We start from the raw sequence: 27,868 nt of genomic DNA, 5'->3' as shown, positions 1-27,868 counted from the left end.
CTCCAGCACATGTTTTACGCAGCTTATGCCCTTTCAGTCACAACCCAACACTAGGAAACACCAATACATTCTTATATTCACATCCACTACAGCCAATTTAGCTTATTCTATTCACCTATACTGCATATCTTTAGACTAAAAGCAGAGCACCTGGAGGAAACCCACATGAACACGGGGAGAACATGCAAACTCCACACAGAAATGCCAACTGACACAGCCAGGGCTTGAACCAGCAACATTCTTGCTGTGAGGCAATCATGCTACATTCTGCGCCAACGTTATGCCCATTCATTATTATTTTACTTCCCTACTTAAATATAATTTACATCCATACAAAGTAAATAAATAATTAAATAACAATAACTCACCTTTTCATTATCTTAACATATATTTCACATCAACTCAGTATTTTACAATTACAATAATTCGGCTCATAATTTGTCGGTGTCTTTTATGACAACAGTCAAACTACATATTTACTCAGCATTAACCATTGTTTCTTTAAAATCCATTATATCACTTCTTTTAATTCAATCACATTTAGTTGAAACAACAGCCTGCATTCAAAACAGCACAGGTTAAATATGACATTGCTCTATTTCTGATGAATTTGATCATTTTATTCTGAAACGTGGAAAGCGGTAATAACAAATAATAAGCAGATGTGCCTAAAATTTTGGCTGTGCACTGGATTGGCGAACTAGCATCCTGCAAAAGCAGCATCTATATTTAATGGATTAGAAACACTTCTGTGGGGTTCATACACTGATGTGCCAACTGGGAATTACAGGAACAGAAGACACAGGGTTCTGTGTGTGTGGGATTGAAGCGAAAAGCTCTGAACTGACACATCGGGTGCGTTGACGAATTCATTTTTAAATGTAAAATTGCCATTTTTGAATGCTAAATTATAAAACTAACCCTGTCTTTTATCCAATCCAAAACCCCAATCATAAAATACAACATTAAACAAGGCAATATTACAGCATGTCTGCCAAAACAGTCATTGCAAAATCTTCAAGTGCGGTCGCTGTGGTCTTTGAACCCTAGCCTAGGATAAATACTCTCCAATGTTACATCTGGATTATGGTGCTGTGCTTTCAGGCCTTGGAAGCGAGGGTGCTAGGTGGTTCCCTGGCAGCTCAATTGACGAGTTGACTCACATGGCTGGCAAACTTTTGAAGCAGACCTTCAAAATTCAAGCCAGTGGAAAGAGCTAAACCCTCATAAAGCCTCCCATGCTTTCAAGAGGAAACAAATCTTTTGAAACCACAGCCAACTCGATTTGTAGTTTTTTTTTTTCTCTTTTGGTCAGATGTCCTCTTGCCAAGACAATGACATGACAGAATTGTGCATTGTGTTCCCTTCCAAGAGTACGATTTGGAAGTGGCAAATTAAGTGGCGGTTTTGTGGCCGCTGGAGATCAACAATCTGAAATGATTATCTAGAAGGAACACTAGAGATTTACTGAGAATGAGAGTGGTGATGTTCCTAAAACTCATTGTCCCATAGAACTCGACACGATGATACAACATGCATTATAGATCAGCTAATTGCCAATGTCTTTTCCTCCTTTAATTTTTACCCTTCAGGTCTGTTTCTGACCGTCTCTGCCGCATGCTTCGGAAATGACACATTTTCATGATCAGATCATTCACTTCTTTAATTTCCAAATTAGTTTTAATGTTTAATAACAGAATACTGCCATAAAGTGAAGTCAAATAAGTAGATAATAACTTTTAAATATTACTGCAGAAAACAGTTTTCTGGTCCTGGATGCTGAGCATCACAAAATTCAGGCACACTTTTTATTTTATTTATAGTTATCCTTTAGGTAGTCCGTTAATTAAAGATAACATCATAGTAATGTTTAACCTCTTATCTAACATGCAACTCTTATTCTAGTTTTAGACATCTAGGTTAGTAGTTACAGTGGCGCTGGTTCGAGCCTTGGCTGGGTCAGTTGGTCTTTCTGTGTGGAGTTTGCATGTTCTCCCAGTGTTTGCTCCAGTTTCCCCCACAGTCCAAAGACATGCGGTACAGGTGAATTGGGTATCTAAAGTTGTCTGTAGTGTTTGTGTGAATGAGAGTTTATGGGTGTTTCCCAGTGATGGGTTGCAACTAAAAGGGCATCCATTGCGTAAAACATATGCTGGATAAGTTGGCTGTACATTCTGCTGTGGCGACCCCAGATTACTAACGGGACTAAGCCAAAAAGAAAATGAATGAATGAGGACTGATTATAAGGCGACACAGTGGCACAGTGGGTAGCACTGTCCAGGTTTCAACGCTTTTTTCTACTGGCCCAATCAGACCAGTGGTTCAGATTTTTACTTGCCCTGCCAATATTTTCACTGGCCCCACCAAAAAAGTTAATAGATATTCCTTAACCACAAAAAAAAAAAAAAGAAGTCAAAATGTTTGTAAATCTAGAATTAAAATATTTAAAAATGTTAGTAAATGTATAATGAGAAAAATTCTAAGTGTTTTAAAACAAAAGATGGCTGACCTGCCAAACTGACGGCAAACTGTACAAAACATAATTTAATTTTTTTAGTCATGGTGCACCCTCGTTAATGTCTGCTTCCAAGACTTTAGAAACAAAAGTTTTACCTTTAGCATAATCATTTGATGTTACCGCCATGTTGCAGTCTCTTCGCTGTACTGGTTGATATGGAAAAAAATAATGTGCTGACAACATCCAATCAGAAAAGAAGAACCGAGAAGGTAGCATTTGAAGGCTTGAAAACACTGTTTCTCAATTCTTAGATTGTATTTGCACGCAATTGACAATAAGTCACAGGCAAATTAAACTTTAGTGACAAGGCAGCACTGGACCGATCAGGCCAGTAACGATCCTGTCTACTGTCCCGAGCATCTCACACGCTGGCTCCGGGCCACCGGGCAGTCCTTATTGTTGAGCCCTGCTGTCATCTTACAGCATGATGGTTACTGGTTCGAGCCCCAGCTATGTTAGTTGGTGTTTTTGTGTCGATATTGCATGTTCTCCTCATGTTTGTGAGGGTTTTCTCTTAGTGCTCTGTTTATTTTATTTTATTCAATGTTTAAATGACTTAGTAAAATGACTGGTAATGACCTACCCAGCTAACATGGAATGTTTCTTTGTATATTCAGTATTGTTGCTTAAAAGATTTGTGCAACATTATTAAAATAACATTAATGGGACCTTCTTGTAACGTTGATAGAAAAAGGTTGTTATTTGTTATTGATGAATGCTCTCATAATGTTGATATTTCTCATACTGTTTTAAATAATGTTCTAAGAACATTAATATAACATTAGCCTGAATGTTATGAAAACATTTTGAAAAGGGTTCTTTATATTACAAAATGTGCATGTTAAGGGAATGTTTTTAGATCTGATAATTGTTCGCTGGATAATCGCCGTCTAGACCTAAAATTCTTGGCTAAAACTAGACTGCATATCACCAAACTGACAGGATCAAATGTTTACACGTGAAGTTTGTCTAATCTGTCTATTTGATGACTAGTCTATTTTTGGACTATTCCCTGACAGCCCAAATTTAGCTTTGTTTTACCCAAGACGTCTGTGTTTTGATGGCTGTTAGATGTCTTTAAACCCATACACACACGCCCACACATGCTTGCTGGATAATAAGTAAGTGTCTGTAGATATTAAGTTTACAATCACTCTAATGACTGCTAGTTGGCAATGTAGAGTTAGTATTTATGATCAGCAGAAATTCTAAATGGAACAATGGAAATAACGTGTTACCAGTTCATATAATAAATATCACAAAACAACCCAAAGAGGCCAAGTAACATGTAGTTAAAGTCAAGCTAAAGACCGGATGGTGTTTTAACAATTTGCTGAATACAATAAGGCACTTCAAACCATTTAAGGAAAATTCTATCAAGCATTTTTTTTCATATGGATTTAATAGGATTTGTGAAGGGTACATGGTTCAGTCACACAGGGGGTGCTCAGTTAACTGCTATATCCCTTCATGCTGTGAGGGATTTTGATTGGTTGGACTTTTAGCTGCATTACTGACTTAATCTGGTTTTGGGCCTAGAGTGGATGAAGCAGATTTGTTGGCATAAGTTGCTGTTGGAAGTGATGTTATGAAGCCAGCAGGGGTGCTCACCCTGTGGTCTGTGTGAGTTCTAATGTCCCAGTATAGTGCTGGGGACTCTATTCTGTCAGTGAGCACTGCATTACAAATAAGACTGTAAACCAAAGTCCTCTCTCTGGTCATTAGACATCTAATGGCATTTTTCATTCATCATGGCCTTCCAATTCAATCAATTCATTTCAATTCATCTTTATAATGGCATTATTTCTTTACAGGTCTTGGATTGCTTCAACGGCGCTGCATAATCTTATAGTTATATAAACAAACATAGAAACAAACATGTAAAGCACATGAGTGTTTACAACTAAATGTCGCGTGCATTAAGACATGAGAAGTGTGTCCTACAGGTGGTTTGTCAAGTTCACTCACCTGGGAGGAGCACACTCATCATACTGTTAGGTGATGCATTGTGTGTATGCTTTACTTAAATGACAGGTCTTTGATCAAGTTTTGAACTGAGAGAGTGTGTCTGAGCCTCAGAACTTATAAAAAGGCTATTCCAGAGTTTAGGAGCCATAAATGAGAAGGCTAGACCTCCTTTAGTAGATTTTGTTATTCTGTGTATTATCCAATCATCCCCATCCACACAATTGGCTGTATAACTGTCTCTCCACTCCACCAGTTCTCTTGCCGTAGCATCTTCTAGGTGGATGCTGCACAATGGTGGTATTGAGGAGAGACCCCATAAATGTAAGCACTTTGGGTGTATGTTCATACACATTACTTACTTAAGTTTTTAAAAGTCTCTTTAGGTAATTAGTACTTGAATTTAAGAACTTAGAAGAAAGTTATTAGACATTATGGATATCCCTGTGGCTGTTTTTCTTTGTATTCTTTGTATTCCTTTGTTAAACAATTAGTGAAAAAATGGGGGAATATCAGCCCATCAATGAAGGTTAAAAAAGTTACATTATTACATTGTCCCTACTACCAAATAGGTTAAGCTTATTGAAGGCTTTATATGGAAAAAGTAAATAGCAAGTATTAACATAAATAAAATATTATTTTTCAGAGCAAAATGGAGTTTTAAAAGGCATATTTTGTAGATACTGGTACAAAACTGGTACAAGTTTTGATTGAGTAGCAATATCTAGCTCAGGGGTGCCCTAGAGGACCAGTGTCCTGCAAAGTTTAGTTCCAACCCCAATCAGAAAAAATTCACCTAATTCACCATCTAAAAACACCCTTGTAGGTGTGTTGAGGCAAGTTGGAGCTAAACTCAGCAGGTCACTGGGCCTCCAGGACCGAATTTGTACACCCCTGATCTAGCTCAACCATCTGAACCTGTTGAATTGTTTATACATCTGTAGTAGAAGCAGAAAGACAAAAACATGCTGGGTGTAGCCCTATTATTTGTGACAAGATTTTTACCATGCCATCAGCACTATTACTTTTACACTATTACTACTATTACTGTATTACTTTTGCACTACACCAAAACAAAAATTAAAAATTGGATAGTATTGACCATATAGTAAAAACAATATAAGGAGTTGCAGGCACTCCACCCTTAAGTGTCCCTGCATTCTCACACCTTACAGCTTAAGTAATACACAGTCATTAATTCTGAATATTTCTTTGATTAGAGTATCCTTCTGGCCAGAGTTCAAGAGCTGCATTACCATTCCATTCTATCATGTGACCAATGTCTATGACATCATCGGGGAAACTGGGAACGTTTGATCCACCCTCTGTCATTGTGATGATAATGAAGGTGGAGAGTGTCATCACTCCCTCCTTTGTTAATATTATTCATGACATTTTCCGAGACTAACATATTTCCCTGTCTATAAATGATTTCCCATTCCCAGCAGATCTGTCTTTGTTTAGAAATGCTATTGAAAGCCATATGTGAAAATCAGTTAGCGCACCGTTCAAAATAGAGGCTGGAGGAAAGAAAAAAGTAGTTCTTTAAAAGTTTACCCAACCCCACCCCTAGGCTGAAGTTGTGAGTGGTTTGCTCTAGGGGAAGCTCAGTCATGAGTGAATGACAAGCCCTGGACAGCTCCATTAGGAAAACAGATGGTGGGGGAGTGGAAAAAGGGCTATGTAACAAATGTAATATTGTCTGAACGCAGGAGGCTGCAGGACCTGCTCACAGCTTGAGCGCTTGGCTAGAAGTCAAACCATCCGTTTTGGCCAGCGAGCGGCCGGCGGACGGTCGGTAACCAGCCGAGGCGCAGGCTGACTTGCACGGTCTGTAGTCAACTTCTCCACGTCATGCATCAGGTAGTTATCTCCACAGCGTTCATGAAGGGAGACTGTGCCTGACCAGCTGTCTTTGAGGCCACACAAAAGAAAAGGAACTTTGGCGGGAGTAGAAACATTCCTTCTGGCACTGCCTTCATTTAAATCAGCTTGTCAGAGATGACGGCTGATCGAGGTCAATGCTCCTTTCCCTTTGTGTCCATTTTATCTCTTTAGCAAGAGCAATGCAGTTTGGTTTCTTCCATCAATCTGTTCTTGAGGCTATTTACCTCACGCATTGACATACTAGTTTCCAAGCATGTCAGACAAAAATTGTGTCATAATTTACTCATAACTAGTTTATGTTTTCTGTGCATTCCTAAAAAATAAGAGTCTTCTACTCGCCTTGACAATTCTACAAAGAACCTTTAGCATTTTTACAATCTTTTCAATGCACAAAAGATTCTCTAGACTGCAAAATGTTCTTCACACTTAAGCTGCAGTCACATTTACTTTCGCTCTGCAAAATTTCCCTCACAATGTCCAGGCACTTTAATAGGAATCTTAGGGATTGAGAGTTTTTTTTGCGAGAGTATAAAAAGTTCATGTTCAAGATGGCCACGTAAATTCACTACATAATTCATATACTGCTACATTTTTGGCTATGTTAAATTGAAATTTACTAACACAATATTGCACCGTTTTTTCTTTTTAATATTACCACAACCTTATATATTATACATACATATATATACATATATGCTTGAAATAAAGGTTCCAAAGTTTAGTGTTCTGAAAATTTTTAATGTTAAACATCCTTCATGGAATCCCTAATGCCAATATGAGCCTGTATTTTCATAACTTAATTATTGCAAAAAATCCAATTCCTTCCTTCCTTCCTTCCTTCCTTCCTTCCTTCATTTATTTATTTACTTATTCATCTGTTAATAAATAAGTGGATTTTTGTTGATACTTGCCTATTTTTATTAATTGCTTTAACCCTAGCTTTAACCTAAACCAGGGGTTCCCAAACTTTTCAGTCTTTCACCCTCAAAATAACAATGCCAGTGACTCGAGACCCCCATATTCCTGTGGTTATAAATATATACAAACATTGCGCACACAAGCATATTGACAACACAAAAAACTGTTTAACAACCATATAATTTTTATAGTCAATTATTAATTAGTTTAATTTAATTTTAAGTTTAACCTTGTGCTATAAAATCAATCTGAATCTGAATAAAATATTGAAAGACTGATGGCTTTTTATTTGCATGTTGATGTTTTTATGCAACTATTAACTATTTTTATTTTCTGTGGGTTATGAATAAATATGGTAATTCTAATAGTTTAATAAAATTTATTTGACTTACCGAGCAACTTCGTCATTGTCCCGCGACCCCCCAGGGTGTTCCGACCCCCACTTTAGGAACCACTGACCTAAACTATTATATGACCAAATAGAACCTAATGATTCCAAAGTATTATCACCTCATGGAAAGATGTACAGGATTTCAGCGGCTCATGCTTTTATTTCAAATTTCACCCAACTACACAGAATTGGCTTGCAGCTGCGATTTATTAGTCAAAATCAAGCACATGATCAATCTACATAAACATACACCCTGATTAATATTAAGAGTGTTGCCCTGTGACAAGATAGGAAAAATAGAGACAATTACACGCTCTTACAGTCTAGACATTTCTAGAGAGAAACAACGTCAGCATACCCCAAAATACAAATAAGGTTATATTTGTGCTTTAAAAACAAGACTGAGGCCAAGTTCTGGCTCTCATTAGATGCTCTGACTGTGTGAAGGAGAATAAGGACAGAGCTGCAGATAACAGCGCCAGGAGAAATCCAGCCAAGTCCTTCAAAACTGGCCCAGTAAGCACGAGACACCTCGCTGGCTCACAACATCCAAAAATATGCCTGCGCTTTTGTGTTTAATCATTTTGTACATGAATCCCTTAGGAAACATAGGCTGACATTTAACGCATCGTTGGAAACAATCAAGACACGGTACGTTCATTAGATTGAAGAGCAATAACTCATCATCGTCATCAGAATTCTAAAATGGTGACTGGACCTTAAGTGCCTCTCTGTGCTATTTTAGTAGACTTCTTGGAAAAAGTGGTCACTCAAGAAACACTGCAGTGCCCGGTGCCAAAGTCAAAATGGCCAAGTAAACCACTCTGGGACCCAAAGAGTTTTTTTTGCTGGCCTTAACGTGGTTTGACTGAAACCAACCCCATTAGTGGTCTCAACTGAGCTGTGTCGACTTCCGACGTCATGTTACATTGGATCTCACTTGAGACTTAAGGGGAAAAAATCTTGAGACTTCCTCATTTGAAAATCGATGATAGATAATGGGGCGATGAAAAACTGGCACCTCATCTCAAATGAAATGAAACGGATACAGAGACAAAACTGGCTTACCGATCCGTCTCTGCCTTCCTCTCAGTTGTATTCCCATCGGTCAGATGGTGGCTTTATTGATTTGTGCCCTCTGAAAAGGCTGGCTTGTATTCTGGGTGGTATCTTGTACCATTACGGCTTGGCACCCTGTGAGGAGGAAACAAGGGCGATCAGAACTGTAGATCCTGTCACCGTCTGCCATCAGTGTTAATGACAGCCTTACCACAAGAGAAGGAAACTATATGACTACAGAGGCAGAAGGGGAAAAAGAAATAATTATGGAGAAGAAAATTTGTGCAGGTTATTTCACTCAGATTATCTTTCTTGTCCATCAGGATCAATGAATGCCAAAGCAATACTTCAAATTAAGTGCTGGCAGTATTGTGTTATTATCAACCTTATCCAGGACACTCCTCATTCTTGATCATTTCTGCAGAAGTGTATTGATTTTTTTTCAACTTTAATATTTCTTCATATTAGGCATTTCTTGACATAACATAAAACACTGAAACTTCATTATAAATAATATATATGGGCAATATTACACTCATAGCAGTGAGATATGGCTTTACATCAGCACTGGTGGGAGGCGTGCGTTATATATCAGCATTGGTGGGAGCCGTGCGTTGCCTTAGCATCCCACCAGTGCTGATACACAGCCATATCTCACTGCTGTGAGTGTGATATTGCGTTTATACAACAGTTTGATGGCACAATTGTATATATAAATAAGAAAATCAAACACGAAGAGTCTAAAAACAACTTTTTATTAGGAACTACTTTCTTACGCCATTCATTCACATCTGCAGCTGACGTAAAAACAGCAGATGCCGTTTCTAAATCACTATTACTAAATTCACTTTAGAGCTAGTGTTCGAATGACTCTATAGCATAATTTCTAAAGTGATGAGAAAACAGGTGATTTTGCTCACACTTTAAGATTATAAGGCTGAACGTGACATGAAATGCCATGCATCTACTGAGATATTTTCTTACAGTGTTACAATCTACAGTATTTCTCTGTTGCAATCGGGATATCACAATAAATAACCCTAAAAAAAGCAACACAATCACTACCAGACTGCTGTTGTGTTTGCGATAAGGAAAAACGCTAATCAAGTGCAGACTTTGCTTCTTTCTTTCTGCTAACACAACACACATTCCTGATATGCAAGCAAATTGGTATAAATACAGCACTACAACATACACAGAGAGATCATCTTACCTGCCAACTTGTCTCTGAAAATCTGAGAGACCTGGGGGAGGGGGTGTTCGAGGGTGAGGTCTCTGAATAGTGAATAACACTGTTGAGAACCGGGATAGGATGCAGCGGGTTTTAGGCGGCCGCTGCTATCAGGTACTGTACCAAAGTTGGCAACCCCGGGGTGTTTGCGGACTGTACCAAAAAGAGGGGTGAGTGAATTTACGGGAGTTTTCCCGTTAAAAAAATGAGATGGTTGCAGGAGATTGGTCTGAAATATAGGATACTCCCAGGAAAAACGGAAATGTTGGCAGGAATTGCTTACCAGTTTAATAATGATTTGATCTGCTGTAATTAGAAATCAGACTGTTTATAAGCTTCTAAGCGTTAGGGCTTATTATGCGGTTCTGTCGCCATCTTGTGAATAGAAAACGTCTTCTCATCATCCAAGTTGATGCTGCACACTGGTGTTGGTGTGGAGAGACCACCTCGTAACGCATTTGTAGCCTTTCTTTGAGTTTAAACCAGTCTGTCTATTCTCATCAACAAGGCATTTTTCGCCCACAGAACTGCCACTCACTGGAAATTTTCTCTTATTCGACTATTTTCTAAATACCCTAGAGATGGTTGTTCTTTAACATGGTACAGTACATCATGGCCATAACACGGTATAACAAGTCCAAATTAAACTAGGGCTAAAGTTTTACTTGTATGAAGCTTCAAAGCACAGCTACACAAAGTTGGTGTTGCTGAATTATCATGACGAGTGCAATTCAATCAAGAAAACAACATAAAAATGTAAATTCCACAATGTAACTTTTAAATCTACCTGTACCGGATGGAGCTGCTATTAGTATACATTTCTTTTCTGTAAAAAATATACTCTCCATAGCCACATAAATGGCAAACGTCAGAATGCACTTCTGCATGGTATAATTTTCCAGCAACACTTATAGCTTAGTGTTATGTGACTTCAGCAAAGTATCTCAACCTTGTTTTATTTGCCTCCAGCAACATCTCACATTGGAAAGAGACCCTTGTTCACAAACACACCAGAGTGTTAATGAGTTCCTGAAATCACTAGTTAAGACCTGAGGCTGGGTTTGAAGAGGCTGAAAGGTACAGTGATGGAAACCAGGTGTTTGTGTGTGTGTGTGTGTGTGCGTGTGTGTGTGTGTGTGTGTGTGTGTGTGTGTGTGTGCGCGTGTGTTTGTGTGCATGTGTGATGCTGCAGAATTGCTTTGTAATTACTGACTCATTGGCTACAAAAAAATATATATATTTATATATATATATATATATATATATATATATATATATATATATATATATATATATATATATATATATATATATATATAGTTATGAGCAATATCATACGAATAGCAGTGCAATATGGCTGTATATCAGCACTGGTGGGAGGCATGCATTGCCACGAGGTCATAGGCTGAGTGCCTTAGTGTCCTACCAGTGATGATATACAGCTATATTGCATTGCTACTCATGTGATATTGTGTTTATACAACAGTTCGACAGCATGGTCATGTATATAAAGAAAAAAAATCAAACACAAAGAGTCTAAAAGCCCTTTTGTAAGAGGAACTACTTTCTTTTGCCATTCATTCACATTTGCAGCTGACATCAGAACAGCAGAAACCATTTCTACTTCACACACATAATTTTAGAGCTAATTTTTGAATCATTCTCTAGCGTAATGTCTGAAGAGATGACAAAAACAAGTGATTTTGCTGATATTTTAAGATTATAAGGCTGAAAGGCTTGAAATGCCATTAGTCTACCGACATTTCCCAGTATTTCTCTATTACAATCGGGATAAGGAAAAATGCTAAACACATGCAGGCATTTCTTCTTTCTTTTCACTGAACTAGTCTATAGTAACAAAAACAGAAGACTCATTAGAAACAAACAGATGGTCAACCAAAAAGTATCTCATGGTTATACAAAGAGTGGTCAACACAAAATACATTCCTGATATGTAAATACACTACAATTGTATGTAGAAATACAGCTCTACAACATGCAAAAGAGATAGATAGACTTAGAATTTTACTTGTCTAATAATGTTTTGATTAGCTGTAGTTTGAAATTTTGCTGATTTTCTTTTCTAATGGCTTATTATGCTGCCTCTGTCGCCAGCTTGTGTTTTTACAATGTCAACCATCTTTGCTCTGCTCAATGACAGGCTAATGGTCACACATGCGCTGTCTCTAAGAAATTTTTCAGCTGTGTACTCTTATTATTCCGAGTTCGCCACAGTAGAATGAACCACCAACTTACACTGCAAAAAATGCTTTTCTTACTTAGATTTTTTGTCTTATTTCTAGTCCAAATATCTTAAAATTCCTAAATCAAGAAGCATTTTCTAGACAAGAAAAACATATAGTCTTGTTTTCAGAAATAATATGCCAAAATTAGGTGAGTTTTTCCTTAAAACAAGCAAAATAATCTGCCAATGGGGTAAGCAAAATAATCTTACGTCAAAAGAAAAAACAAGATTAATTTGCTTACCTCATTGGCAGATTATTTTGCTTGTTTTAAGGAAAAACTCACTTAATATTGGCATTTTATTTCTCAAAACAAGACAATATGTTTTGCTTGTCTAGAAAATGCTTCTTGATATAAGAAATTATTTCAATAAATTAGATATTTAAACTAGAAACAAGACAAAAAATCTAAGCAAGAAAAGCATTTTTTGCAGTGTATGTGCTGATGTATGTTTTATGCAGCGGATGCCCTTCCAGCTGCAACCCATCTCTGGAAAACATCCATACACACTCATTCACACTCATACACTACGGACAATTTTACCCTACCCAATTCACCTGTACAGCATGTCTTTGGACAGTGGGGAAAACCAGCGCACCTAGAGAAAACTCACGCAAATGCAGTGAGAACATGCAAACTCCACAAAGAAATGCCAACTGCCAAAGCCGAGGCCAAGCACTACCTACTGCGCCACTGCGTCACCTCTCAGAAATTATAAATATTTTAAAATAGGTACGATCCTCATAAATAAACTGCATAGTTGCAATCTAAACAACTACATTCTCGACTAAAAAAGACTCAAAACTACATTTTGTTGTCCAACAGCAGCAATATTGGTCAAACTGTAGTGTCCTCTGCTGGTTGCTGTATGTGGGTGGAGTAAAACACAAGGGCAAAGGGTAAAGAGTGCTGCTATTTGCAGAATATTGCACAGCTATTAGCCAATGATATTTAAGAACCAGACAGAACTATTGACAGAACACACACACACACACACACACACACACACACACACACACACACACACACACACACACACACACACACACACACACACACACACACACACACACACACACACACACAGTCAAGCCCAAAAATCATACCCCAATATTTATTGCATGTATGTTTCTGTATACATTCTATTATATATGTTTCTTCTATTTATATATTAATATAATAATATTATTATTATATAATTACAGTGTAAACCTCAAAATATCCATATACACAGTTATTGATGAAGATTACAGGATTCATAACAGACTGAGTGGGCAGAAGCCTTTGGCTGTTTCTGGTGAAGGTCATATCCATTAGTTTGACCCGCAGTGCTTTTTGGTGCAACAGCATGATTATTCTCTGTCTGGGCCAGAAGGTATTCAGTCAACTTTCTCCAGAGATTCTGGACAGAGAAACAGGAGATCCTGCTCATTTTCTCATTTTTTAGTGTGGAAAATCATACACAACTCACATAGGGATTACTCAATGTTAAAGATGTGTACATGTTTGTGTAAATGTAGCTGGCAAAGAGAATGAGAGAGGGCAAGTGTCAGTGCCTCAGTCTTTCTATAACAGTATAGCCTGTCTCTTTATTTTATTTATGTAATCAGGCCTGCATTAATTCTAAGTTGTCAATGCTGCAAGCTATGTGACCTCTGAGCTCTAGTACTGTATTACTGTTCACTATTGAGCAATTCCAACGGCCGCCAATCAATAAAATAATTGTCAAACAACTTTTGAGAATAAGAGGAAATTTTCTAATACTGAATGGATTTTATAGCTGTTAAAACAATATAAAATGGTTCAAGACAGAATGGCCAATTCTAAATTTAGCTCAAAAAAAAAAAAAAAAAGGAAGTTCTAAAAAAAAAAAAAAAATACAAATCTAAAATGTACTTTTTTCACACCACTTGTGTTTTCAGCATCTTTCATCTCACTCTGTGAGGAGTCGGACATTATAACCTAAGAACACATGAACTTCATCTTCTGCTCTGAGAGTCACTTCATCAGAATATTATCACAAACAGCAAACTAATTATCTCACATTCTGGGAGGAAAAAAAAATATAAGGCAGCCAAATTACAGGTTACTCAAATTAAATTCAGTAAAATTGCATTAAGACTTATTTTGAGGGATTCCTTCCTTCATAATCTAAGTTATAAAAGCACTTTTACTAAAATGCATGTATGAATTCATAAACAAATAGCACATAGACTGATTCATGTGTATGACTTTTCTGACATACAGTAGCAAACTTGCATGGTTGCCAAGCTGGTACAGCACCACTGCACTGTCTGGAGTACCATAAAAATTACACACAATACACAATATATTAAGAAAGCTTGATTGTGTAAGATTTTTTAGATATATTATTAGATTTGCATATCATTAAAATGGTTAGATTTGTGGTTAGGTTGATTGTAACTGTTTCAATAGTAATTTCTATTGAAGTAAGTTAAATAGTGTTAGTGCATTAACCTTTGATTGCCACAAAACCAAAGCAATACAATGTTACCAGAGTCACACAAATCTTGGAAACATAATATAATAATAATATAAAACTTGGAAACATAATATAATTTTGCAGCAATGTTGCCTCAGGCATGCTTCTATAATGAGCCAAGGATAAAAATAACTGACAGCCTGAAATTATAATTCATGATATAATATCACATAAATGACCTTAAATAGGGAGTCAACAAGGAAGCTTAAGCAAGGTAAAAGAGACACTGCCTCACCGCTGAACCTAAAATGTGGACATTGTCACTTTACAAAAATTAGCATTTTTAAGACCATGTGCTCTCATATTTCATACTATTTGTGTTGGCTTGACAAAGCCAAACATACTGAAATAATGTTAAAAGCTCATTCTCCCTTTTCCTCTTCTTTTGTTTACCAAAATTATACACTCATCTCCTGCTTGATCTTTCAAGTTTTCTGGGTCAGACGATTGTTTGAAAAAAACACTCCCATAGATTTTCATTTAGGGCAACACGATAGAGCAATTCCCTCACAGCAAGAAGGTTGCAGGTTTGAGCCCCGGCTTGGTCAGTTGACATTTCTGTGTGGAGTTTGCATGTTCTCCACTTGTTTGCATGGGTTTCCTCTGGGTGCTCCGGTTTCCCCCTCAAGTCCAAAGACATGTGGTATAGGTGAATTGGGTGTGCTGTGAGAGCGAATGGGTGTTTCCCAGAGATGGGTTGCAGTTGGAAGGGCATCCGCTGTGTAAAACATATGTTGGATAAGTTGGCGGTTCATTCCGCAGTGGTGATCCCAGATTATTAAAGGGACTAAGCCGATATTTTCATTTATGGGGTCAAAACTTTTTCTTTAGTTTATCTATCTTTCACCAGCAGAGCAACTATCCCAGAACGTGCAATAATTCATATAAAGAACATGTTAAGCATGCCTAAAACATGCGCTAGCAACATGTTATGTGCATAGAAACAAATGGCTTCACTGCAATTATAATCTATAATAATCTTATTCATGGCAAAAATAATGTCAATTCATGTAGCCTATCCAAAATGTAGTAACGTAATAGTTGAAGCATGCTAGTAGCAACATACTCATGTTTGAAACATGCTAGCAACAAGCCAATTGATGCTAGAAACATGATAGCAACATGCTATTTTTTTTTCTAGAAACATGCCAATTCATACTAACAACCTGCAAATTTATGACAAAAACATGGCAACAACATTCTAACTCATGCTAAACATGTTACAGGCTAATTTATCAAAACAGAGTGCTAATTAATTCCAAAAGCATCTTAATATGATCAACTATTGTAGGAACATGGTAACCCATGCCAACAATGTTATTTCAGGCAGGAAACAAACTAACTCATACAGCTTTGTCAAAGCAACAGCAACCCTTCTCATCTAGAGATTTAGTTCATTGTGTTTTTGACTTTGTTTTTTGCATACATGCTTTTCTTATTCAAATTTGAGAAACTGCTCAATACTCCAAGTAGATGCCCCTGGGCACACACAGGCTAACTGTTGTCAAGCACCACAGCTCTGCTTCAGGGCGGCCTGAGGTACCTCAACTCACATAATGGCAAATCAATTTCATCCTGACCGCCTGGGTGAGGTGAGTTTAGGGCATAATTGCTGGGCAAAGGGAGAGAAAGAAACAGGCAACTTGAGAGAAAGAGACAGAAACAGCAATGCAACAAGCGGAAAAATAGGTGTGACATATTGAGGAGAGAAAAAAGTCTATGAAATAGGTGGGTGAGAGAGGATTGTGGGAAGAAAGGATGGTAATAGAAAAGGCTTGCTGTGTGAGCTAATCCACTGTTCTCCTGCTCTTGTGCTGATGTGAAACCAATAGTGTTATCCAGGCAGAAGCGCCATAGCATGAAAGACACACATGCACACTTTGAACGTGGAGCCGAGACGGCGTCACTGATGTGAATAGCACCGTTTAATCAGATTCCTAATATACCGCCTGCATTGGCCGGATTTGCCGAATTATAGCTTTGCTTCACTGTCCCTGTGTGTGGCTGTTTGTGTATTAAAACAGATGCTGTGAAAAACTATAGCAGACACTAAAACGCTAGACCTTTTATTCAGAAACTGAACAAAAACACTAAACACTCTCTGACTTTGATTATCTGTAGGGTGTTTAGCAGGTAAAATCATTAGCAAGCCACATTTAGACTATAGACTGTACACTGTAAAACCCAACAGTCAGCTTTATCAAATGAAGTGAGTGTAGTTAACTCAAAATTGACTGAAAGTTAATCATACTTATTTAAAAAAAGGGTTTAGAACTCAGTGTTGAAGGTAATGAGTTACTTAAATACCTCATTATTTCATCTTAAATGGAGTAAGTTCACAGTACTCATGTAGATTAGTTTTTTGTAACACAAATGGTTTGTAGCAATCGGATTCCTCAAACGGTTTGAGTTGCTTTAACTTATTGGGTTTTACAGTACTCGGTTGGTTTGAGTTCTCTTCATTTATCTAGTTTTACTGTGCTCAAATTGCTTTATTTACTGATTAGTTTTAAATGTAAATAATTCAAATTCTTTTAAATATAAATAATGTATTGTCATTCATTTACATGACAAAAAAATACAATTAATAAATGTGACCTGGCATGTATAATACAGAGTTTTTAGTCATTTCTGCACAAATGGGAATGGTTTTGACATCAACTGTTCAAAAACCAATACAAAATTGTTATGTCAACGTACACATAAAATGCAGATAATATTTACTATACACAGACAAAATGCATTTAGCATTATCATGCTGACAATTCAATTTGTTATCACAGGAATAAATAAAATATTTAAATATATTGTATTAAAGATGTAGTTAATTATAGTGAAGTTAAGGTTTATTGCAAATCCGCTTTGTGTGGGGACATACAGGGGAACTAAATGTTGTGTCACATAGGAGCACAGTTCTACATCAATAAACGATCATAAATATGAACACAACACTGGATGTAAGAGCTATTTTAAACTTATACATAATATACTAAAGCGATAATCTAATTATACTAATCAACTATACGTATACTCTAAACCAGGGGTAGCAAACCCTGTTCCTGGAGAGCCACCTTCATGCAGATTTCAGTTGCTATCTATATCAAACACACCTGAACTAATTAATTAGGACCTGAACACCTCATGATAATTACAGGCAGGTGTGTTTGATATGGGTTGCAACTGAAATCTGCAGGAAGGTGGCTCTCCAGGAACAGGGTTAGCCACCCCTGCTCTACACATAACCTAAGACAGACTATAAAATTACTTTTACATATGATAGAACAATATTGTGCAATGTATTGTGCAAAAGTAGTTGAAGAAATATTGTGCAACATGATTTGTGGTACATTCACAAGGAAGGATGTCCAGATTTGATCACATGATTGTAAATCGGGCCCAATCACACTGTTTCAGACTTGATTGGAATTTGACGTTACCTCCTGATCAGGACTTGAATATATATGTGTATATATATTCACATAATTTTTTTAAACACATCTATAGGTAAGCGGTGGCACAGAGTTTGACCTCTTTTTTGAATTCACACAGAAACAGCGATGTGTGCGGCATGACATCACTGTTGCAGAGACGCTATTGGTTTAATGCTGGCAAAGTAGAGCATGGAAGCAGCCTGAAGTGGAAAGCGCAAGTGTGTCTGCGGTTTGGAGGTATTATAAAATTGATGATGACAACATTGCCATAGCAAACCAAATTTACTTGATTTATTACTTGATTGTTCAAGCTACCTCACAGAAGTGTTTTTTTGCAAGAAATTACGGTGAATTAAATAAAAAATAAGGAACATCCTGGATATGTTTCTTTACTCCTTTATTTTTTATGCACTGTATTATAGAAATATCGGATCAGGTTTCGGTATTGGTAGTTACTCAAAATCAAATGACTTAGACTTGAGGGCGAAAAAAAAAAAAAACCTGATTGGGATATTTCTATTCACAAGTAACAAGATTGTTTTCCTTATTAAGTCCTTGTAAGATGGAGTTTAAGTAAAGTGTCCAGTGCATAAAGAGAGAAAAATAATGTTTCAAAATATCACAGTTTTTACCATGTTGATCAAGTAAACACAAACTTAGAGCAACTATTTGTGATGTTCTACTGTATACACACATACACATGTGAAAATGTATAAAAGTAGCAGAGGTCAAGGACAGGAAAAAAAAAAAAAGCACAAAAACAAAACACAAAAAATCAATTTCTGACCAAGTCAGTTAATTGCTTTAAATTCCTCAAAGGTCCAAATCTCCTCAATTTCCCCCTTTTTACCATTTCTTTTATCAGTATTCCTCCTTATTCCTTTTCGTTAGTATTTCTCCCAGGGGGCTTTTAGGCTTTGCCCAGTTGGGGTGGCGACGTACTTTTGAGCGTGTCTGCGAATACAATATGGGTTTAACATCTCTGAACTTAGGAGCGAATCCTGGAAGCCGCCAACAAACCCAATTAAGGGAGAGTCAATAGAAAGCAAATTAAAAAGCCTCTGGGCTTTAAACGGTGCCAGAAAATGCCAGTCGTATCAAGATGGTCAGGCTCACAAACAAAGACAGGGACGTCCCTGGTTTCATCCATCCGCGCTGCAGCACCATGATTAGACGAGAGAGGTTTAGCGCTCGCTTTCACAGGGCAAGAGGAGAAGGGAGTTCATTCACACAGGTCTATGGGTCGAACAAAATGGCAGCCATGGGGGCGAAAGGCATTGAGCTTGTTCAGCGAGGTGTAAACGACCACCTCTCAAGAACCACAATAAAGAACAAGCAATGATTGAGAAGAAAACCCACAAGGAACTCTGACATTGATTAAGACACAAGAAAAGCAAAAGATGGTGGTTAGTGCCACTCAATGTAGATAGATGGTCTTTCAGGAAGAGGAGTTCAAATGAAATGTGTTTGTGTGTGATTGGAATATAAACGTCATCTCTGCTTTCATGCTAAGTTTATTTTGAGGTGAAGCTGACTCATTTGTCTGTCTTTATGTACATCCATCCATCCATCCATCCATTAATAATAATATTAATAATAACAACAATCCCTTACATTTATATAGCGCTTTTCTAAACCACTCAAAGTGCTTTACACATTGAGGGGAATCTCCTCATCCACCACTAGTGTGCAGCATCCACCTGGATGACATGATGGCAGCCATATTGCACCTGACCGCACACCACACACTAGCTGATTGGTGATGAGGAGATATAGTGATGAAGTCAATTAAGATATGGGGATGGTTAAGAGGCCATGATGGACAGAGGCCTGTGGGCAATTTTTTTTAAACCCAGGATGCTGGGTTTAAACCCCTACTCTTTTTTTTCGAAGGACATGCTGGGATTTTTAATGAGCAGAGAGTCAGGACCTCGGTTTAACATCTCATTCGAAAGATGACGCTCACTGAGAAGTATAGGGTACCCTTCACTATACTGGAGTGTTAGGATCGCAGGTTAAGCACCCCCTGCTGGCCTCACTAACACCACTTCCAGCAGCAACCTAGCTTTCCCATGTTGTCTCCCATCCAGGTACTGACTGGGCGCAGCTCTCCTAAGCTTCAGTCGGCAACCATGTGAGAGTTGCAGAGTGCTAGCTAATAATACTAATGATACTAATGAGTAAAGTTTTTACAATATCCCTCCAAAAAATTATAAAGTAATTAAATTACTGCTTATTGGAAAAGGGATATGAATGTCATTCCACAAATATGAAATAAAAACTATTTTAGCACCCTTTTATAAAAATTACAGCATTTTATATTTCTAAAAAAATAACTGTAGTGATCTACAATCTTTCAATCTATTAAAGCTTGTACAATTCACAAGATCAGAAACATATCAGAAAGTCCCTTTGGCACACTTTCACTATATAATGAACAGGAAATCCTACATGTTCCCACATCTTTTCTATTTTCAGTAACAAGAATAGTCTCTGCAGTAAGATGACACTCATATGGACAGATCCAGCATCTCTCAGCGTGCCACTTAAACCGCATTTTGTGTTTCTGGAAGGCTTTCCTTTCTTCTGCAGTGCACACACAATAGCGTTCTTCATCTAATTCAGGCAGTTGTTTGATGAAGCCGTTCATGTTTTCAGTCATGAGGGCTGGTGGTAGGTTCATGCCTCCTAACCTTAATCTCAAAGGGTTTGGAACTGATTCCATAGCTTCTAACTTGGCTTTTACCATCAGGGTCTTAACATAGCGGCATGAGAATTGTGTAAAGGCAGTGTTTTTTTCTTGAACTAAAGACCCTCTCCTGGCGCGAGGTGAAGCAGAGAGAGCTAAACTAATTACCAGACCTGTTTCTCTAAGCCTGGAGCTCAAGGAACACAATGGAAGCTTCTGCTTCTCTTCTGTTCATTCTCTTCTCCACATGCTGCCATCACCGCAGCCAACAAAAGGACTCCATTAGAGTAATTAACAGCTAAATGAAATGCACTCTTGTTTTGTGTGTTGAACTCATTTTTTCACCCCACTACCCCAACCTTTTCAACCTTATTTTTTTTTTTTCTGGTGAAAGAAAGAAGACCTTTCAGTTTTCATTTTGGGCTATCCAGCACATTGAAAGCTGCCAAAAACACAAAAATGCAATAGGATTTCTATAGTACCTTCCTGCTGCCATCCTTCGGTGTGCTAGTACATCTACCTCCTTCCTGTGTTTATTATTTATTTTTCAATTTGTGCCAAAGGAAAATAAATAAATCAGGCTGCAGCAACAGATTAGTCAAAGCAGTGTAGAGAAGCCTTAGTTTCGACAGCTGGAGAGTTAGTTTGGATTCAGTCTGAGTCTGGACGATCATTTATTTTCACATTGGTACAGTTTATAATTAATAAGAGTCTGAGAGCCTAGAAAACCATTAATTTGCTCACTACAAAAACAATCATAGGAAATGACGGGGTGAAAGAGAGAGGGGAGAATAGAGAATAGGTGCAGAATGGATTTTTATCATTGTTCAATTATATTGTTGGGAAAAGAATTGGGGCTAATTGTGGAAATGTTTTGATAAGTTCTGTCAAACTTGCTGTTAGCGGGAACAAAGAATACATTCATTTGACAGATTGATGTCCTTTTTCTTGGAAGACTGCTATCTGATCCTGAACTTTAAATAGTATTAATAATTATCCTGGTGAGAGTGATTGGGTATTTTGAAAAGCGCATTGAACACCAGAATCAAAATGAGTTTATTTTAATTAGGGATGAACTGATATTAAAATTCCGGCTGATCTGGATAAGCCAATAATTATTTTCATCCAATTGCAGTTAACTCTTAAATAGCTTATTAAAAATCAACACTAAAAAGTCATTCAGAAATCAATTAAATAAGCAAGAAAACAAATAAACACACATTTATTCACTGTACGGGACACAAGTGAATTAAAAACTAATAATTATAGTTTATTTCTTATAAACATGTATTTGTGCCAATAGTGTGATTCAGATAACAAGTCATTGTTATTAATTTAAAGGGCACCTATGGTGAAAATCCACTTTTAGAGTTTATTTGGACAGAACTGTGTGTAGTTATATAGCAGGGCTATTCAATTAGTTTGTCATAGGGGCCAGTTCATGAAAAGCATCCCAAACGAGGGGCTGGAGAGATATGCCTTGCAATAGGACTAATGACACAACAGCATATAAGAGCCCATATGCTGTATTTTTGTTCCTTAAGACACCCATGTTGCCTTTTTCTACATTACAATGGTAACATGTTGTATTTTGAAACTACATAACATCACTGCATTGTACAATGTACAATGGCTTTTTTACAAGCATATCCAAATGTTGTATTTCAAGAAACAAAATCAGTGTATTGATCATGTAAGGCTTTTTCTACATTCAGACACATTCATATGTTAAGTTTTAAACTGCGTAACAATTAGGGATGCAACGATTATAGATTTTGGTTGTACGATTATAGTCTGAAGAATAGTCATGGTTTCATGGTTATCACAAATATTATGCGATTTTTTTTAATTTAAAACACTACTAGTTTTAAAAATAACAAGAAAACTGCTTATATTTAAAATTTTTGTTTATTGCTGCTCAGTAACCAAATACAGCACAAAATATTAATAAAAAACAAACAATAGTCCGTTTTTCACTTTGAACTTAAAAATAAATGAAAAAGTTTTTGATTTAAACATGAGTGGTAATTTTACAATGAAAATAAATGACAGAATAGCGAATAAATAAATAAATAAAAATAAGAATAAATAAAAAAATCGCATTTGTCTAATGTTAATTTAGTCTAAAAAATTTGTTACAAATTTAAATAAACTGTTGCTATCATCTGTACATACATAATCATATTAATAATTTGTTAAATTCTTTTGTTTACATTGCACTAAAAACCACACACAACTCTTACCACAGCATGGGATAATTTCTACTGTGTGCGCCAAAAGTGTGCGAGTGCGTCAGTCTGCTTGTGAGCCATGTGCGCACCACTTCCACCGAATTGATTGACGTGATATGTCTCCATAATAACATGTATACACATGTCCACAGAACATTGTTTGCAAAGATACTGGGATTAAAACATATGTTACAACTCTCTGTGATCAGCTGCACCTCAATTATTAATTTTATAAGTTAAAAACTTTTTAAAAAGTGCATGTTTGCAATAAGGAGTGTAAAATCGCCAACGGATTCCAATATAACCAATATAATCATCATGGCCGCATGGTGTCAGTAAATTGGCACAAATGTGTGATTACTCATCATTTCAGAAAGGCTTCAATAGACTGAACCACAAATACATCAAAAACTTACTTGGTATTTTTGACTAGTGATCTTGCTTCAGCTTCATCCGTGGCTGTCTATGTCACTGACGGCTGTTAATCTGACATAACACATACAAACATGCACATTGGAGTGATGGGCAGGGAGAAGCAGCTTATTTGAATTTAAAGCATTTTTTTTTTGTATGAAAATTCATATTCAGCAGCACAAACAGTAGAGTGTGCAGCCTACTGTGATATGAAACATTACAATAACCATACAATATTAGACTACAGTGCACAATGAAGAGGGGGGAAGAATCGGACAGGAATCGAACTCAGGTCGTCATGAGTGCCATGATGCTATAAGTGGGCTCACTTAACCTCAAGGCTATTGGCGCCAACTACCTGTATAATTCAAGAATTCACACTAAGATATTGTTTGACAAATGTTAGCAGGTTTGGCATGCTGTCCTGGGAGATAACTCGGAGATAATTGAGCCCAGGGCTACCACCTAGTTGATTGAGCATGTGGAGTATGAGATCAGGTAGTTCTCGAGAGCTCCCCGTAGTAAAGAAAGAAGGGGAGAAGGGGTGGATGGAGGGTTTCCTCGGAAAACGAAGATAAAGGAGTATTTTTATTTAATTTTTTTGCTTGGTTACTTATGGTGAGTTTGGATTAATCTGATTGGCTAACTAATGATTGTAGATGAGAGACCACCTGCGGTCAATCATATCACATGCTCCTCTCAAAATTAGTTTGTATATCTTCAATTAATGAAAACTACTTGTAGTAACTAGTAGAAAATATTATTTGTTTTGTCTCCTAGAAATAAATAAATAAATGTTTCAAAACATGACTTTCAGAAGTTGGAACACAAAAAATAGAGCTGGTCACCCTAGATGGCTGTTTTAACAAAAATCCACTGCAACTTTCAACACTCCTCATGAAATATACAATTATGTCTGAGAACATACTGACCCTTATTACATCAGAAACATGCTTGTTTGACCTTTTCATCTGTTTTGTCTCTATACTCATCCAGCACACTCCCCTGCTTGACAACTGAAGGTTCATGATATGAACATCCGGTGTGAACTATATTATGGACACACCAAAGCCTTTTCAATAAGTTCAAAAGAAGAGATAGAGCTTTTTATGATGTGTTTGGACAAGTACTTTTAAAAATTTCATGTCTGAACTGGGAAATAGTGAGAGAACAATGGCAAAAAACAAAGAAATACACAGTAAAAAATATTTTTATGCAAATTAGTAGTTTTCATATTTAGTGTTTCATGTTTTCAGTTTTATTTACCCTGTTTTATTTGTGCTTTTGAAGTGCATTATGGGACTTTGATCAAGCTTTAATCTTTAACCATGAAAAGTTCTTTTTTAAACATTTCTAGTTGAAAATTGATATATTGTCTGGGTTGGTGTTGTTTACTAAAGTACAAAAAAACTTTGTAATCAACTGCCAATACATTTGCTGTTATTTTACAGGCTTATTTCTATATATTGAATTTATTATGCATCATATTATTTCAAACTACTAAAATATCAAAAAATGTCACTTTGTTTAACTGTTGAGCTGAATTTTGAACATCAAAAGTCGACAGAGCAGAGATCACAGGTCCCTAATGCACAGCCATAAATAAATGGAAAACACTTGTTATATGGAAACTGTTAATTAAATGTGCAGTAGGTGATTGTTTTCAGAAAAATTTCTTCCAATAGTAATGATTAAAGTAAATGATCTAAATGTACTATTTTTATATTCTGGGTAAGGCACAAGACTAAAAAAATGCTCGTCCAATTGAAAATTGTCGTGCCGACAAATAACTCAATTATGACAGGTAACTCAAACTGTCTGTCAACAAATATAAATGTGTATTTCTGCGCAGCCTCTTTATGCAGATACAAACTTCTCTGGAACTAGATACAAACTTTTCTGGAACTACCAATTTACTATGACCATTTATGTAAAGCTGCTTTGACACAATCTACATTGTAAAAGTGCTATACAAATAAAGCTGAATTAAATTGAAAAATACATCATTTCTGCATACATGTGAAGCATGGCCACCTACAGCTGACAGAGAGGCATCAGGCAAAATCTGCATCAGCCTGAAAACTTCTTTCTGAAAAACTAATTGTATCCATCAAAAGAAAGATTGTTTTTGAAAGGGCTTCTGTCAAAAATAGAGATTTAGAACTTTTCCTAAAAAAAAAAAAAAATCGGAATAACTTTTGTATGCTAGAGGGAAATGACATTATGCAGTTCAAAACAATGATCTGAAGGTGACACCATGGCTGGAGTATTACTTTTAGACAGGTTTAAAGAGAGTTTTTAGTCATGCAAAGCTTATGTAGATTGTGTTATTGTTAATGGATGGGTTTATATGCACTGAGAAACATCCAGTACTTCATGGAGTGCCTTTTATAGCATTGATAATATAGTCAGTTAAATAGACATAAGCAATCATTTAGTTGTTCAAGTGTAAAAGAAGATAAAAACAAATGATGTATGAGGATCAACGAGCACAATTGAACTTGAAATGAAAAGTCACTCCTTGTCTTGGTTACGTAAGTGTAATGTAAAACGATGGCAGGATATTTCTGTTTTTAGCACTCCTTTTTTTGATCAGATTTTTATTTAGTTGAATAACGAGACCAGGGCCGGAGTGGGACACCTTTTCAGCTCTGGAGTTTCAAGCCTCAGACCGGCCCACCTCAGTTCACGACTGACTATATTAAAATAAATAAATAAATAAATATTTCCAAATCAGTTTCTAATGACACTATCACGTCTTTTTTTTTTTTTTTTTTTTTGAGAATACAGCTGCTTTAGAACTTCAAATGTTCAACAACCCTAACAATATTATATGTCTTATCAATAAAAATGAAAACACTAAATTATTCTAAAGAGGATCAAACCCAGGTCCGCAGCATCTTAACCTAATGTGCTAACCGCTCGACCACAACAACTGTTTTATGAATGATGATACAATTGAGTTTTATCATCATTAAAATAGATCAAAAAAGAAGAGTTGCGGTAAAATAATGAATAAAAAGGCTGTGGTCAAGTAAATAAATAAATTTAAAAAGTGTAACTGCTGAGAGCAACAGATTCTGGAGCTAGGGACACCGGCCCTCGCGGCCAAAAACGGACCGGCCCACCGGGAATTCTCCCGGTCCTCCCGATTAGCCAATCCGGGCCAGAACGAGACATAAGTAAATAGTGCTCTTACAGGTGAAGTTTGATTTATATTCACACATTCGTTCTTTTTTGAACATTGACAACCTGTGACATCCTCCCACTCCAATGTTACTTTGAATATTCTGTCTGAAATAGCAGGAATGGCATGACTTCCAAACAACATGAACACTATTTCATTGACTGTGGACAATATTGTGTTTAGTCATTGGCTGATTATATGATTTTACTATTTAGAATTTGCAAATAATACTTTTCTGAAATTATATTAAAAGCAGAAAGTCTGAATGTGCGAATATAAAACCAAAATTACCCCAATGCTGGTTTTGTGGAAATATAATTCCTGGACCCACTGGCCTGTCTACAACTACGCTGGACAAAGTGCGTGTCTCCATAGAGTTTTCTATCTGGTGTTGTCTATCTTCATCAGATCGTCATCTATTTAGTGTGTGTTCGCGCGTTCAGGACTTAAGGAGGCATGGCTTTGGACAGCAGGAGAGAGATGCCAATTTCTAAGCTATTATGCTAACATTCTGGCAGATCACCTACTGCACCTTTATCAGATATTTTTGCCGTGTATCAGATTATTTAGCATTCTGTCATGTTGCACATGTGTAGTGTGCTAGATACCCATAATTTACAGAACTCCAAGTTTTTACAACTGTGGTTGTAATAGTTAACGAAGCACAAACATAAGTGATATTCAGTATAAATGTAAAAGCACTTGTAATGTTTATTTATGTAAATGCAAGCTCTCTGTGCCTCAGTTTGTTCCAGTGAACCCCAGGCAAACACAGCAGGTGCTGAGAGCTTCACACACACACACACGATTTGACAACTACACATCCTCCAATCAGCACTGATCTCTGGGATTGTGTGCATATATGTTTGTGTATGTGTTTAGATGCAGGTGTGAACTGGGTTGGCTTTCAGGAGAGTTGTCTTAGGGAGACAGGTTAAGCGCTCATGGTCCTGTCTGCGGTAGGTCCTGTTTTACAAATGTGATTTGGTGCACTGCATGCTTTTTGTCAACAATGCAAAACCTGCTGTCAACAATTCAGTCTCTGAGCTCCATCTGTGACAAAACAACTGCTCAAATGTATATAAGCCCCTGAACACCAATTACTTATGAGATGTATTAAAACCAAATGATGCAAAAAATAATAGGATGCTTTATGGCAGCACAGTTCAGCTCTGAATGGCTTTGGACGTTTCTAGAATG

At 36.9% G+C, this 27,868-nt stretch overlaps 1 long non-coding RNA gene across 1 annotated transcript in view; it reads left to right on the top strand.

Moving 5' to 3' along the window:
- Window positions 1–6,055: 6,055 nt before the first annotated feature.
- LOC147835323 (uncharacterized) overlaps window positions 6,056–27,868 on the top strand; it is a 66,171-nt gene continuing 44,358 nt past the window's right edge. Inside the window, exon 1 of the long non-coding RNA XR_015499627.1 lies at window positions 6,056–6,434. This is a non-coding gene — a long non-coding RNA (uncharacterized LOC147835323). The remainder of the gene's footprint in view (window positions 6,435–27,868) is intronic.

The sequence above is a fragment of the Danio rerio genome, chromosome 9, assembly GCF_052040795.2.
Source record: "Danio rerio strain M-AB ecotype USA chromosome 9, GRCz13ab, whole genome shotgun sequence".
NCBI classification, from domain to species: Eukaryota; Metazoa; Chordata; class Actinopteri; order Cypriniformes; family Danionidae; genus Danio; species Danio rerio.
Note: the sequence above shows the minus strand (reverse complement) of the source record. Positions and strands in the feature narration are given on the sequence as shown.